This window comes from Protopterus annectens, chromosome 10.part0 (genome assembly GCF_019279795.1).
Source record: "Protopterus annectens isolate FY-2018-M chromosome 10.part0, PAN1.0, whole genome shotgun sequence".
Lineage (NCBI taxonomy): Eukaryota > Metazoa > Chordata > Ceratodontiformes > Protopteridae > Protopterus > Protopterus annectens.
In genome coordinates this window covers 220,225,411-220,240,512 of record NC_056744.1, presented here as the reverse complement: position 1 = coordinate 220,240,512, position 15,102 = coordinate 220,225,411, and positions in this window count along the sequence as shown.

The following is a 15,102-nucleotide window of genomic DNA, read 5'->3' as shown; positions in this document are numbered from 1 at the left end:
TTCAGTTTTACATATATTATAATCAAGTGCACTTTTAAACTCCAACCCCACCCCAACAGCCCAAGATTAAAATCTATTGATTTAAACATGCTTTTGTCCAACCTTTCTTCTCTTTTTACATTGTAATTCCTACATTTCTTAAAACTAAAAAAAATAAACAGAAGAAAGAAAAGGAAGAAAAAAGAATCTGTTTACTTTAGTGTCTTTATTACATGCAACAATCACTAATAATACTTATTATATCATAAGATGTTTTTATACAACTACTGTTAAGAACAAATTTTGTTTTAATTACAGTTACACCTGATATTCTTCTAGTCAACTCCTGTGCTTTTTTTCTGTCTCTCAAGCATTTTCCTTTAGCATGTTGGAAAAAGTTTAATCGGAAAAGTCTCTATTCATTTTATTAATAGAAGAATGAGAAGCAGAGCCCATTTCTTTTTGATGGCTCACCTATTGTTGGACTAACTTTTGTATTTCTCCCTTAGTCCATCCCACCTCAAAAATAACCCTCCAAGAAAAAATATTCTAAAAACACTGGATACAGCAGCTTGAATCTCATACCTGCTTCTCAACATTCCCTGCTTGCTAGGATATATTTGTTCTCTTCTTCCTGGTATACAGTGAATAATTATTCTTCTCAAACATTCTACTGTCTACAATTTTAATACTTTGCCCTTTTGCCACAGTTTTGTCTAGACCAACTCTTTCTCTTGGTATGATTGCATCTTTACTGATACAGGTCTTGGCTGCTTTCTCATGATGAAGTTTTAATCATATACATGATGTGCCTTTTCAATTAATGAATCCTGCTGTGAAATACCAGTTCAATTACTTATGTGTGCTTTTATAAAATTAATACAGTCTGTTGCTTCCAATTTCTCCAGCAGAGAAGAAAATCTCAGGCTTTCTCTGCATGCTCTGTTCTCTAACTCTACTATTTTTCAATCCAATCTACCTGGGCTGTATCATAATCAGCCAGCCTTTTCTTCATTTTGACCTCTGATTTTTGCAGCTTTATCAGTTCCTCTGAATAACTGTTTAATGCTTATTACATTTTTTCCAACTTTTTGTTATTTGAGTTGATATGCTTGTTCAGTGTTTCATTTGTTTTAATCAACTCTGAGCAAATTTGACTTATTTTTTCCTCTAAATTACTTGAGGTCATCTCTTGCACAAAAGCTGGAACTGATTTTTGCTGAACAGCTGCAGGAGTCTTCATAGACAGTATTTTCTCTTCACCTTTTTTGGTTGATTTTCTTTCAGGTTCTCTAAAGTTCTTCTTTGCTAGCATCCAGGCAGTGTACTTATTAGCCATAACTGAATTATAATCAAGCTGACAATATCACTGACTGTTGTTTCTCGGTATCTGTTTTCATACTGGGAGAGCTGAAATTAAGCTGTCAATCAATGTGCAGCCATCTTGGAAGTCAGGGTCTTACCATCTTATTCACACAGAAATGTCCCATCAAAGAGCGCATTAGTGAAGGATGCCTTGAAGTTGTCTTCAAAATCACAAAGGTGCAGCCATGCATGCTGTTTTATTGTGATGTAGGTACCCTGTGCATAAAGCTCATAAAGAGGTTGGTAATGTTTGATATAGTAGTCAAGGTAGTTTCAAGTTGCTTGCTGGACTTCATTGTAAGAGAGTTCTTCAGAGTACATAAGGCCTGTTGGGCCAGATCTCTCAGGAGCCTGTTCATGTGTGTGGTATAGTTCAGTGCTCTTAAAGCGATAGTGAGCAAAGCAAATGCCTGCTTACCTAATCAGTAAATCACCTTGGACTCCTTATTAGGTGAGCTTCTGACAGCTCTCTTTTAGTAGCCAAATCAATGATGGAGTCGATCACTGGAAAATTTTCCCAGTGCTGCTTGTCCTTCTGAGGGTGCAGTATCCTTTCAGGTTTGCAGGGGACTTTCTCAAAATTATCTGGCTCCTGCCATGACCTCTGGACCACCAGGTGAATAAGTTTATCTGCTGGAGGTACCACCCAGGATGTAGATGGTGCTGAACTGTAAGTCTCAATCAATACCATCTCATCCTGAGATAGGGGCCTATGGGCCAAGCTCTGCAGTAACACATCAGCTCCAACAGTTTACCAAATGAGGCATCCTTCATAGGGGATTGTGGAGAGTCCTGTCAATCCTCTGAGTGGAGTCAAAAATGGGAGACTCTTATGGGGAGTGTAAGTGCTACCTTTTTCATGTCCTCCTTTTTGGTATCTCAGGAGATGATACTGCTGTCAAGCAGGGAAATTGAGGCTCACAGTTTGACTCCAGCCCATGAACATCTGAAGAGAAGCAGGCAAGATAGAGACAGAGTCCTGAGGAGGAAAAATACCTAATGGGGCCTGTAGTGAAGTTCTAGTAGGAGGCTCAATCATCCTCCCCAACACCTGGTAAGCCAAACCTACTTCTATAGGATCCAGAGATCTCACCCCAGCTGCTGGATATAATATATAGAAGTAAGGGAAGAAGTAGAGAGGAACTGTTGTTAATAATTAAATAAAAATAAATCATTCCAAAGACATGCACCTGGAGCATTTCTCCCCGGGCCTCTGCTGAAAACAGGCTCTGTGGAACCTAGTCAGACTTTACCGGTCAACAAATGGTAAATAAAAAAATAAATAAAAATAAAAAAATAAATAAATAAAAATGAAGAAGTCAAAATTATGATAGGTGATATAAGTAAAGCATTTGACACCATACAACATGATACTTAATGGGGTATATTAACATCATATACATTAAGTAACAAGATAAAAATGTATGTGCGACAGCTTATGAATAATATGAAATTCAGATTTTGGTGACTGTATGGTTAACTGAGGGGATTAAAGTAGGAAGAGGAATAAGGCAAGGATACCCATTAAGTAGTGTAATGTTTACTTTAGTGATAAATGTCATATCAACTCTTATGAATAAGCAAAAAAAAAGCATTAGGTTATATTACGAAGGAAGAAATTAAGATTCCTGTCATTTGTCTTATGCTGATGACATTATAATAGTTGCTAAAAATACAGAGGGAATGAAGAAAGCTTTAACCCATGTAAATGAATACCTGGGAAAATGGGTTTGCAAATGAAACTAGAGAAGATTAAAGGTTTTTGTATATAATAGTCTAATAGCAGATATTACGTTTAGTAAGGAGAATATTTCAGTTTTGGGCATACAATTTGGTAAATCAGCCATAATGGAAAAAAATGGAAAAATGAAACTTATATGCAATTTTTTGAAAACGTATAAATTGTTATCTTATACAAGGAAAGTGCATTTAATACATTCAGTATTATTAATGAGAATGACTTACTTAGCAGGAGTGTTGGGTTTACCTCTAGAATATAAACAAGAGATATATAACATTAAATTCACTTTTATATAGGGATCTCATTTGAACCCAGTTAAAAGGGGTATAATGTATGTTTCTAAAGAGGAAGGAGCACTAGAGTGGATAAACTCTATAGTATTTCTATTATCTTTAAATTTGTATACGATAATTAAATTGATTAAAAAATCATAAGGGATTAATTACAAACATATTAAGATAAAAATATAAAAAAGAATGGCAAATGTTTAAAAGAATTGGAGAATGTAGAAATGAAGATATATCAAGAAAAAGGTTACTACAGAAAATTAATTTTGATACAATAGAAAGGGAGAGAAAGTTATAGTTCAAAATATTATGTGTAAATTTTATAATATTGGTCTTTGGAAAGATTTGGAAGTAGAAAATGTTAAGGCTATAAAGGGAATAATGAAAAGCTGGAAAAAAGTTTGAATGTCAAGACTTTTTGTGGAGACTGATGATAAAGAAATTACCTGTAAAAGATAATATGACTTATAAGAAAAAGGAAGAAAAAGTATGCCAGTTCTGTAAAGAAGCCAAAACTGTTGGACATGTTTTTTTGTTTTTTTTTGAAATGTAAGAGAATAGGTAAATTATGGGAGAAATTAGCAGAAATTAATTATTTTGAAGATATAAGAAAAGTAGAAGTAAAGGATGTTCATATGGACAATATTGAATATGGGTATTACAAGGATAAAAATGAAGAATATGTAAATAAAACAAATAAATGTTTAATTTAATATGGATTATATGAAACCAGAGAGTGAAAGAAATATTGCTTAATGGAAAATGGTATTCGGGGACAATGCTGGAGAAAATAAGATTTTGGTTGTGGAAATTTAAGTGAGGGTCAGATGATTAAGTAAAGTATTAATATGTAAGCAAATTATTTATGTGTAAATAGTGATGTAAATGATGTATATATCTTTATTATAATGTAAATAGATTTTAAATAAAAAAAACCCTACTGTTGTTGATAGGTGCTCTGAGATCTTTTGCATCCACCTGAGCTACAACTGAGTGAGGCAGATGGGGCTTCGATGCAACGTCTCATGCCAAGGATGGCACACTCATATGTGCAGCCTCCCTCCCCCTTATACTTGAGTTCCCTGCTGTGAAATCAAATTGCTCTTTCTCCATTGGCTGGAAAATTTTAAAGCAATAGAACACATGCATGCAGACACAATGCTAAGAGTACTTTTTATTTCTTAAAGCATCAGGCAGCAATAAAGTAGGAAAACTAATAATTAATATTGTGTCCATGCCCCCAGCTAGCACTAGGCCTTAGGCAGCTACCTAGGTTGCCTAGTGCTGGATCTGTCCCTGTTGCTTGCAGTAAGATGACAAGCTCTGTCTTCTAGCACTGCATACTCAGTGTCTCCTGGTGCCTGACATGCAGGGTGGTTGCTACTTCTTTCAGCTGTGCATACAGGCCCAGTTAAGGTATATGTTTGAATTTTGGAGGGCTGAGAGGGTAGGGGGTCCTTAAAAGAAAGGTGCAAGGTGTGTGTTCCTTGGAAGGAGTCTAGAGAGTCATGGTGATGGTGGGAGGTGAGTCGTATATGCATATCAGTATGGGGGGGGTGGTAGGGTGGGGCCCTTGGCAACATATTGCCTCTGCATCACTCCGCCATATGTCCCTGCTCTTCATACCTTCACCTGGTATACTCCTTTCATTTTTGGTATAACTGTTATGTTCCTAGTATACAGCAAATAACCTTACAGTCTTTTCAAAGCACCTGATGACGGTCTTATCTGTTGGACATGATTGTTTCTCTGTCTTTGGTACAGCACAGTGCTCTTGTTAGGATGCTGAGTTACATAAGTGTTCCTCTGTGGAAGAACACATGTCATGCATTTCAACATGTGCCTTTTGGCATGTCCACAGAGCCACTACCTCACATACCTCCCCATGATGTCTTAAGCCCAATATTTCCCTTATACTCCACACCATAAACACAATCTTGGCAATGGGGGCAATGACACTACACATCTGCCTGCACATCCTAAAATGTGTATTTAGGGCTTATGTACCTCGGCAGTAGTATCCACGGTGTCTCATAAGCAAATCTATTCCCTGTGTAGTGCAACATGATGTAGCAGTCAGTGGTTATTTGAAACAGGCATAATATTAATGTTACTTGTTCATAGGTTCATAGGTAAGTACTAGGCTATCTGCCCGAGGGCATCTATAAGCCTAGCCAGAATGTGTTGGCTTTCACCGTCCCCTTAGATTAGTTCCCTGTGCCTCAGTCCAGCAGAGCCATTAGTTCCCTGTGCCTCTGTCCAGCAGAGCCACTGCAGTGATCCCCGGGGGTAAATTTTCTGTTTCCCATCCACTCTTCAAGGTTTCTCTTGAAGAGTGTTAGTGAGGGGCTCTGCCAAATGTAGATTGGAATCCTGTTCCAAAGCATGTGGAGTCTCTTGGACAGGAATCTATCCCTCCAGCACATCCTAGTTATCACTGCAGTAAGGTTTAGATTCCTAGAGCATGTGGCTCTCAGAGATTTGTTTTTTTAGGTGGAGCATGTCCATCAATTCTGGGTTGGACATGGCCTTGTATGTCAGGCAGAAATCACCTCTGAGTGTATGCAACTGAGTACAGCTGGAGATTCTTCAGTCGGGCTGCATAGGGCATATGTTTGAGGCCAGTAATCCTCTTGGTGAGGTACTTCTGTGGTCTTTTCAGCTGTTGCAGGTGTCTTATAAGGTACATCCCAAATGGGGTATTGTACTCTATGATGGGTCTGATGAGTGATGAGTAGAGGGGCACAATAACCTCTTTTGTTCTAGATGCAAACCCTTTTGTGATTAGGTGGGCCACATAGAAGGATTTTCTAACCACCTTGGCAATGTGATTATCAAAGGAGAAATTACTATCTACTTTGGTCCCCAGATCCCTTATTACATTTTCGGTATTTAGGGGACTACCACGTATGTGGTAGTTCACGGGTACTTTATTTTTTCCAAAGGGGATGACTATGCACTTTTTGGCATTTAGCTTGAGGCCATGATTTTGACACCAGGTATCCATCTCAGTGAGACCCTTCTGGGGAATGTCTGTATCACCTGGAGAGTCAGTTATGGCCCCCAGTTTGCAGTCGTCTGCAAACGTGGTCAGCCATAGTCCTCCTGTGCTTGTCTGTACCTTTGAGAAGTATATACCAAACAGGAAGGGTCCCAGGACTGAGCCCTAGAGGACACCACTTGTAACTGGTTTAGAGTCAGATCTAGAGCCTGCAACTCTCACCATATGGGTTCTATCCATGAGCCAATTGGCAACTCATCTCATGACGTAGGGGTTTATGTTCAGGCTGGTGAGCTTGTCTATAATACCAGAATGAGGAATGGTGTCAAAAGCATTTGCAAGGTCTAGGTAGGCTGTGTGGACCTCCTTTCCCTTGTCTAAAGCCTTGGTAACTTTCTCAAGGAAGTCCACCAGGTTTAGGAGTCATGATCTGCCCTTAACAAAGCCAAACTGGGTAGGGTCTGATGTTTAAACGTTCCCAATGTCTCTGTTAATGAATTCCATGATGATGCGCTCCATAGCCTTGCAGACCAGGCTAGTCAGGCTTATAGGGCATTAGTTCCCGGGGTCCGTTGTGGCTCCACCTTTGTGGAGTGGGATAACTGTTGCTGTGCGCCACTCTATGGGTACATAGCCTGTAGAGAGGCTGAGTTTGAACAGTGTGTTTAGGTGAGGGGTTAGTTCATTTTGTAGCTCATGTAAGACACAGCCTGGGACACCATCTGGTCCCATTGAAGCTGGATTTTTGGATTTGGATAGGGCTGTTTTAACCTGTGTGTCAGTGATTGCTGGGGCACTACATTCTTCTGGTATGGTTATGGGCTCTTTAGGGGGTGAGAGGGGGGTGCAGTTTGCACTAAACCTGTCTGCCAGAATGTTGGCAATATGAGTCGGTTCAGTCTATTTTGTGTCATTCTTCACTAACTCAGAGCAGATCTGAGAGTTTCCACTTAGGTTCTTGACATAGCTAAAGAATGCTTTGTGGTTACCTTTGGAGTCCTTGGCAATTTTTCTTTCGAAGCTAGCCTTGGATGATTTTATGAGGGAACGTAGTTTTTTGCTGATACTAATCAGGGATGTCTTTCCTTCTTGGGATTTTACTCTTTTCTGCACTAGTTTCCTCCTTCTATTGTATAGCTTGTTTATGGTAGGGGTCCACCAGACTGATTTCCTTTTCTTGGCGGAGTGAGTCTTGGTTTTGCTTGGGATAGCACAATCCATGCATTCTTGCAGGTGCTCATAGAGTGCCTTTGTAAGGGATTCAGCAGCTTGGACAGCGTTGCCCTTTAGCATGGGGGCTGTGAACCTTTCCACCTTGGTCTTAAGTAACATGAAGTTTGCTTTTGAAACATTTTTCACTGTGTTTTCTTTGATTGGGGGTGGGGACAGAATGTGGATATCCAGAGTGATTAGTCTATGGTATGATCTAACCAGCGAGGGTTTGACCTCCGGTGTAGAACAACGGTTGCCCATGTTGGTGATGACCAGGTCCAATATGTTGTCACCTCTGGAGGGGGTGTTGACCAGTTGATCCAGGGCATTCGAGTTTATAAATTCTAGGAAGCATTGGGCAAGGGAGTTAGTATTTGAGTAGTTCTTCCAGTTAATGTTTGGGTAATTGAAATCACCCAATATTAGGGCATTTGGTAGGACTTTCATATTTTCCACTATCTCCAAAAACATGGAATGGGGGTCCTGGGTCATGGTGGATGATCTGTAGCAAGCTACAATTTGAATTGCAGTTTTGCCCATTGTTAGTTGCACATGGATGATCTCTGAGGCATTGTGCTGTGCCACTAACCTGTAGGTGTGGGTATCCTTGATGAATATGGATACACCCCCACCTTTTGTGTTTTGGTCCGGGTTCTGTGGCCATAAAGTATGGTATGAGTTATAGCCTAGTAGTGCTGGGGTGCTCTCTGGATCCTTAAACCAGGATTCTGTTACTGCACAGATATCGATGTTCAACATACTGAGGAGTGCCTTGAGTGCATGCATTTTGAGGTTTAGACTTCTGGCGTTGAGTAGCATTACCTTCAGTTTTTGGTTACTTGTGCTATTTATGGTGGTGGGTTTGTCTTTTGAGCCTTATCTAAAAAAGGCACTATGGGGGCGGTAAAAGCCTTGGCCAGTATTTGACAGCCTAAGGGTAACAGGTGCAAGCCATCTCTTGCGAAGCAACGTGTCTTATCGAGCATGTCATCCCAGGTGGACAGATACTGGATTCCCTTTGAATTACACCAGAAACTTAGCCAATTGTTGAAATTGATCATTTTTTCCTTTATACTGTGGCATCATTCTTGGTGAGGGCAGGATGCTACTCTGGGTCAGGGTCATACTAGCCTGGGCTACGTGATCAGAGAGCTCTTCCATGTCTCTTTTCATGTAGTCCAGGGAGGTCATTCACACTAACATGGACAATGACAGAGTCGTATTTGTACTTGTTCTGGAGTGACCTGAGTGCTTGTGTTATGTGTCAGATCCTGGCACCCAAAAGGCAGCTAACTGTAACCTTCTCCTTGTCCAGCCTAGTTAGTGGGACATCAGTGTGTCTGACTATAGCGTTCCTATTACTAGTGTGTTGGGTATGTTATTTTGCCTTAAGGGCTGTGATTGCGTGGCACACTGATTATGTGAAGTATGTGTTTCATGGTTTGTGATGGGGTGTGGAGGTTGCTTGGGTGTCTGCTTTGGAGGTCTCAGTTGCTTTTGCAGATTTTTTATTTAGAGCCTCCGAGTATGTTTTCGTGTATTTATGTGTGTTTTTTGCCAGTGTTGGTTTAGTAGGTCTATGTCAGATTGGTGTGTTGGAAGTATTTTCCTTCTACTCTTGACTGTCAGTTCCAGTCTTGGTTTGAGAGAGCTTTGCCTCCAGTTTGGCTGTATAATTGCATCTCTCGCATATATTAGTGTTTGGTGGTAGGAGGAGAGGGTTGTCTGTGTACATGAGGCAGTTGTAACATTGCCTCAAAATGCCCAGATTCACCAGTTGGGTTGGAGAGTACACCTGAAATGGCCCTTTGGACATGCCTGAATAACTGATTAGCGGGTAGGAGCGAATAGAGAGCCTTGTCCTTCTGAACAGTATAGGGGGTCTAGTGCTCTGGTTAATTAGTGCTTGCTATGAGTTTCGAGCAAGTGCTGGGCTGTGAAATGAATGGTTTGAGTGCTTAATTTGAAAGTTTGTCTAGTTCCAAGGGAAAAAATTGAAGAGCAGATTTCGTGGAGCACAGGAATAGTTTAACCCTAGCTAACCGGCACTGCCCAGTGTGCAAAACCGCACAAATGCATTTTTTATAGCAGGGAAATGAAAGAGATAGAAATTAGTCAAAATGGCCAATAAACTACTAACTTCTGGGTTACAGCAAACAAGGCACACAAATTTCAAAAAGAAACCGATCAAATAAGCAGGCACAATAAGCCTTTAACCAGAAATTCCCAGCTCAAAAGGGCAGAATCTAGCCTCTCCGCCCACAAGAGTGCAGACTACAAACCTTCTTAATGTAAAATAACTGGCCTGAAGCCAAAGTGCTTAAACCAGAACTAATGTGCTTTTAGAATAACAGACACTGAGCCTTCAATCAGCAATTCCCAACTTAGAAGGATATAAGCTACCTGTCCTGCCACAACAATGCAGTCCACAAACCTTCTTAATGTAAAACATCTGGTTTGAAGCCAAGTGCTTAAACCAAAATGCTTAGAATAACAGTTACAATTTAATCAGGTTACTACCAACCAGTAATAACTGCAGCAGAATAATACAATTGAGTACTTTTAAGAAGAAGCACAAGCAAAATAAGGTAATAAAGTGGGAAGAAACACAACTACAGTAAAAGCAGATGAATAAAGTGCAATTTTATTTTTAGAAAACAAGCAAACTGATTTAAACAAATTACCCAATTAACCAGTAAAAAAACTCAAAACTGAGCCCTGTTCCAGCAGTCTTCAATCTGACAAGTTCTAACCGCACACTCCTGCCATCTGAGTGCAGGGGAACCTTCTCCAAAAAAGATTGCCTGGATTAGTGCTCAAGTTATACAAACAACACTAGATTCAGCAGGCCTGAATCTAGCCTATGCTACAGCAGAAAAGGTGCACCAGTATCAGAAAAAACTGTTCAAATGAGCAGGCACAGTAAGCCTTTAACCAGAAATTCCCAGCTCAGAAGGGTAGAATCTAGCCTCTCCTCCCACAAGAGTTCAGACCACAAACCTTCTTAATGTAAAATAACTGGTCTGGAGCCCGAGTGCTTAAACCAGAACTAATACACTTTTAGAATAACAGACATTGAGCATTCAATCAACAATTCCCAACTTAGAAGGATGTAAGCTACCTGTCCTGCCACAACAGTGCAGACCACAAACCTTCTTAATGTAAAACAACTGGTCTGAAGCCCAAGTGCAATAACCAAAAGACTTAAAACAACAGTTACAATTTAATCAGGCTACTACCAAGCAGTAATAAATGCAGCAGAATAAACACAATTGAGTACTTTTAAGAAGAGGCAAAAGCAAAATAAGGTAACAAAGTAGGAAGAAACACAAATACAGTAAAAGTAGATAAAGTGCAAATTGTTTTTTTTTTTGTTTCTTGTATATATAAAAATAAAAAACGAGCAAACTGATTTGAACAAATTAGCCAATTAACCAGTAAAAAACCTCAGAACTGAGCCCTGTTCCAGCAGTCTTCAATCAGACAAGTTCAGGGCCTAAGTGGGTATGCCTACTCAAATGTTCTCTCTGTATTAGGAAGGATGACCTAATGAGACTAGACTAGGATAGAGCTGGGACAGGGCTGAACAGATGGGAATGGTAGGAGTGTCTGAAATCAAAATATGATCACACTGTACTCAACTGAGTGAACAAATGAGATGGGCCCAGGAGGAGTGTTCAAACACAAATTTACAGGAGGGGCGGTCAGTTCCAAAGCCACCAAGATTAATACCACAACAAGAACAGGGACGGTGGGTGGGGAAAACTAACTGCAGACAGGGAGAGACAGAGAGGAGCTTCCAATTTTCAATAAACAAATAGGCAGATAAATGCAGTACTATTTTTAACACAATATTCAATGAAACAATAAACAGAAAAAATAAAATTCAGTACTATCTTATAACACTGCAAGTTTGTACTTATCTCAGCTTGTAATAAAGTTGATGTAGGGTATGCAAAAGCTAACCAAACAGCTCCAGTATGCAACTATTCTGCAGAAATCTGTCTCTCCTTCTTTCTCCCTTTATCAATGTCCTTCTTTTTACTATTTTATTTCATGTTTGTTGTTTCATTTCTATTCATTTATGTTTCAAATTTCTATAGCATTTGCCATGGCTGTGACAGTGATGCAGCACAGATCCCCTCCCCACTATCTGCCTTTGCCCCTTCCTCCCAGCACTCCAGCAGCTGACCTGCCTCTCCATCAGATGTAGTAGGGGGTAGCCAGGTACCATCTTCCGTGGTCTTAAGTGGATTCTCACCAGTGGGAAATGCTATTGTTCCATCTAATGACACTGCCTGAAGTTCACAATTCAGCACCCTGCAGGAGTTGGTGGAGATGGTGGGACGGTTTGGTGGACTTGTGGCTTGATGTCTGCAGTGCTTGCCTGGAGAGGGTCTTTATGTGTCTTGAAGTATTGCATGGTTGCGTGACTACCATCACCACCTCATGCAGGGCCCAGCGGGGAGGGTAGTCAAGGTGACCCCTCCTTGGAACTAGCCCAGGCAGTATGGTAGAAAGAGCAGGACATTCATCCTATCCACCACTGCAATGTTCCCCATCCTTGTGTGTCACCTAACTCCCCTGATTGTTGCCCAGTCCTCCCCATCAACAATGCCCCCCTCTGGCTGTACAACTATAATCCCATTGTCAACCCCTCCCCTTTGTGTAAGCACCACCCCTATTTTTCTTTGTCTGTGTTTTATGTTTATTTTTGTACCCCTGCTACCATACTTCTACCCTCTTCCCATCACTTGCCTTCCCTTTACATCCTCCCCAAACTACTTTTCTCAAAAGAAAATAGGTGCCTGCCCTAAAACAGGTGCTCCATTCCTCCCCCTCCCATCTCCCACTCATACTTTCCCTGTGTCCTTCTGTAAGTCACACTGCATGCTTTGCCCATATTCTTATTTTCCCACACACCCATTTCACACCCATTTAAACCAATAAAACCACAATAACTGTGGCTTCCAGCTGTTCTTATAGTGTCACAATACTATTTATTCAATAATTGACTTCATGACATTTCAGGCTGTAAATAACTCTCTCGGTGCTGAATGTGTCGTTTTCATGGATACGTTTCTTAAGCAGCAGGGGCTTGGGACACAACATACTTGCTAGTTAATTAATAAATACCTTGGGCCACATTGTATACCTTTAAATGTCCAAAGTAGCTTTATTGAGATTACAGAAGACATACTTCTGAATTCCAGACATTGTTCATGAGTTGTCCATGAAAACAGCCATTTGCACCTGTAGGCTTACCTCATTAACAAATAAGTAAAATAAATAACATGAACTAAATTAATTTGTAATGGTTTAGAGTAAAACATTAAGAATCTCACCTACAACTGTCTGCTTTTCTCGGCGTCTCAGAACTATGAACATTTTCAGAATTATGGCTCTGTAACTCCACCCCAGTGTCATAGAATCCAGCCCAGTTTCAAACAATGCATTACTACTGTGTGGAAGGCTTGCTGTAATCATAATTACAGTTCTGGTGCTTATTTAAAAAAATGCATTTGTTTTATTGAAGTTTTTCATTCCACAGTGAAAACGCAGAAACTGAGTTCATTTCATTACGAGTCTGCCACTTCCTTCATTTGTCTTAATGGCTTTAGTAATTCAAAAAAATATAAAGTTATATATTTGTAGTCTCATCTACCCATGTTTTTATTCATTATCATGTTATCACAAAATGTAGTGAAAGAGAATACATGATCTCTTTTGTACAACTAAAAACAAATATTAAGCAAGCAGTGCAACAACTTGATTTATATTACTCCATTTAACTGCACTTCTCAGACGGAAAGGAAAACAGGAATCTGAAGAATGTTTCCTCTCCCTAAAAAGCGTATTTAAAAGTATATGTAGCAGCAACAGCAGAACAGATGGAAAGCCCTACAGCACCAATTAGTTTACTCCACGTGCAAAGGAACATGACATCTGGTAAATTCAGTCTGCCAAATGAAAACGTTGTGTGGTACCACTGCCTTATGCACAGACTTCATTACAACAACTGTCAACACATGTATAAAAAACTGTTTTCGATTCTCTAAAATTGTTCGCAGCTACTAAGAGGTAATGATCTCTTTGCATTCTAATAATAATCTTACTTTTTTCTCATTGCTGTTTATTATGTTTATAATGAATTGTTAAAACCATTGTTTTTCATATGTTCGGACAGCCCCTATCCTTACTCATGGATTATATGTTGCTGTATTCTCTAAGCCTTTAAAATCTCAGTTTCTTAAATTTATCACTGTTCACTGATGATATATGAAGGCACATGCTGATACTTCTAACAAGGTACTGCATCCTTCTCTGTTCGCACTACTAAATTGTTTCTGTATTATGTTTTGGAACTGTTTATCACTGTTCAAAACCAAATACTACAGCTTTTCTCCTCAGGCCGCCCCCTGATATTTTTTATGCCTAGTAGGACTTACCTAGTCAAAAATGAAAACCATGAAATTAAATAAATAAATAAATAAATGGCTGGAAGAAATATTGGGGGATGCAGTCTGCTATGTCAGACCTACATGGGGACTTGGCCTATTGCAAAATGCTGTGGATGTGCAACAATAGTTTTCATAGTTCATTTTTTTACTGAATCAGATTGACATTTTTTTATGCTTGGGGCCTCCCATTATCAACTATCAAACTGCTGACAGACCATTGATATTCTCCCTTTACCTGGTCAGCACATTCACACATGGGATTATGGCAGACATATTTGTTTTGCCCATTCTATCTGGAGAAATACTATTGGTTTACTGTGGTTTCATATCATCTGCTTTGGTAAAATTTTCTTAGTGATTCATGCAGGCTGAGGAAGACACTACCTCTGGAACTAGCTGTAACAGAGACTCAATATTCTTATAACTGTTTTGTAGATCCCTTAGTGTGGCTATACTTTATATTTAAATTTAACATCACTGGTTTGTTTGCTGATTTGGATGATTAAATTGCACTGCACCACCAGCTTCATAGATTAATTGATATTCCAAGGCCGGCAATTCTCACAACTATTCTTGCCTTGCCAGTACCCTTCATCAGGCAGCAACTCCTTTCCTCCAAGAGGGCCAGTACTTGTCAGTCCTGCGGAAATGTGTGGATACCAATCCAGTCATCTTGCTTATGTTTAAAGGAAGATAGTGCGCTGCATGGATTAACATGCAGGGGAGGTTTATTCAGGAGGTTTTGGAGGTGGGTTATAAACCTGTACCTCTATCATATTTTATTTAATTGCTTTTGAAGATTTAGGTCCCTGATTCTTCTACTGGTGGAGATCTTGGCAGAGAAACAGGAGGTGCAGAAAAATTAGGTCTCTAATGGCACAGTAGGCAAGACAGAGATCTTCCCTCAAAAGTCTATAAAGGATAGAGCTTCCAGCCTCTCTTGATAGTTCACAAGCTTTAGACCTGTGATCTTCTTGGTTAGGAACTTTTGGGGTCTTTCTAATTGTTTGATGGGTTTAGTGAGATACATCCCAAAGGAGGTGCTCTACCCAATAA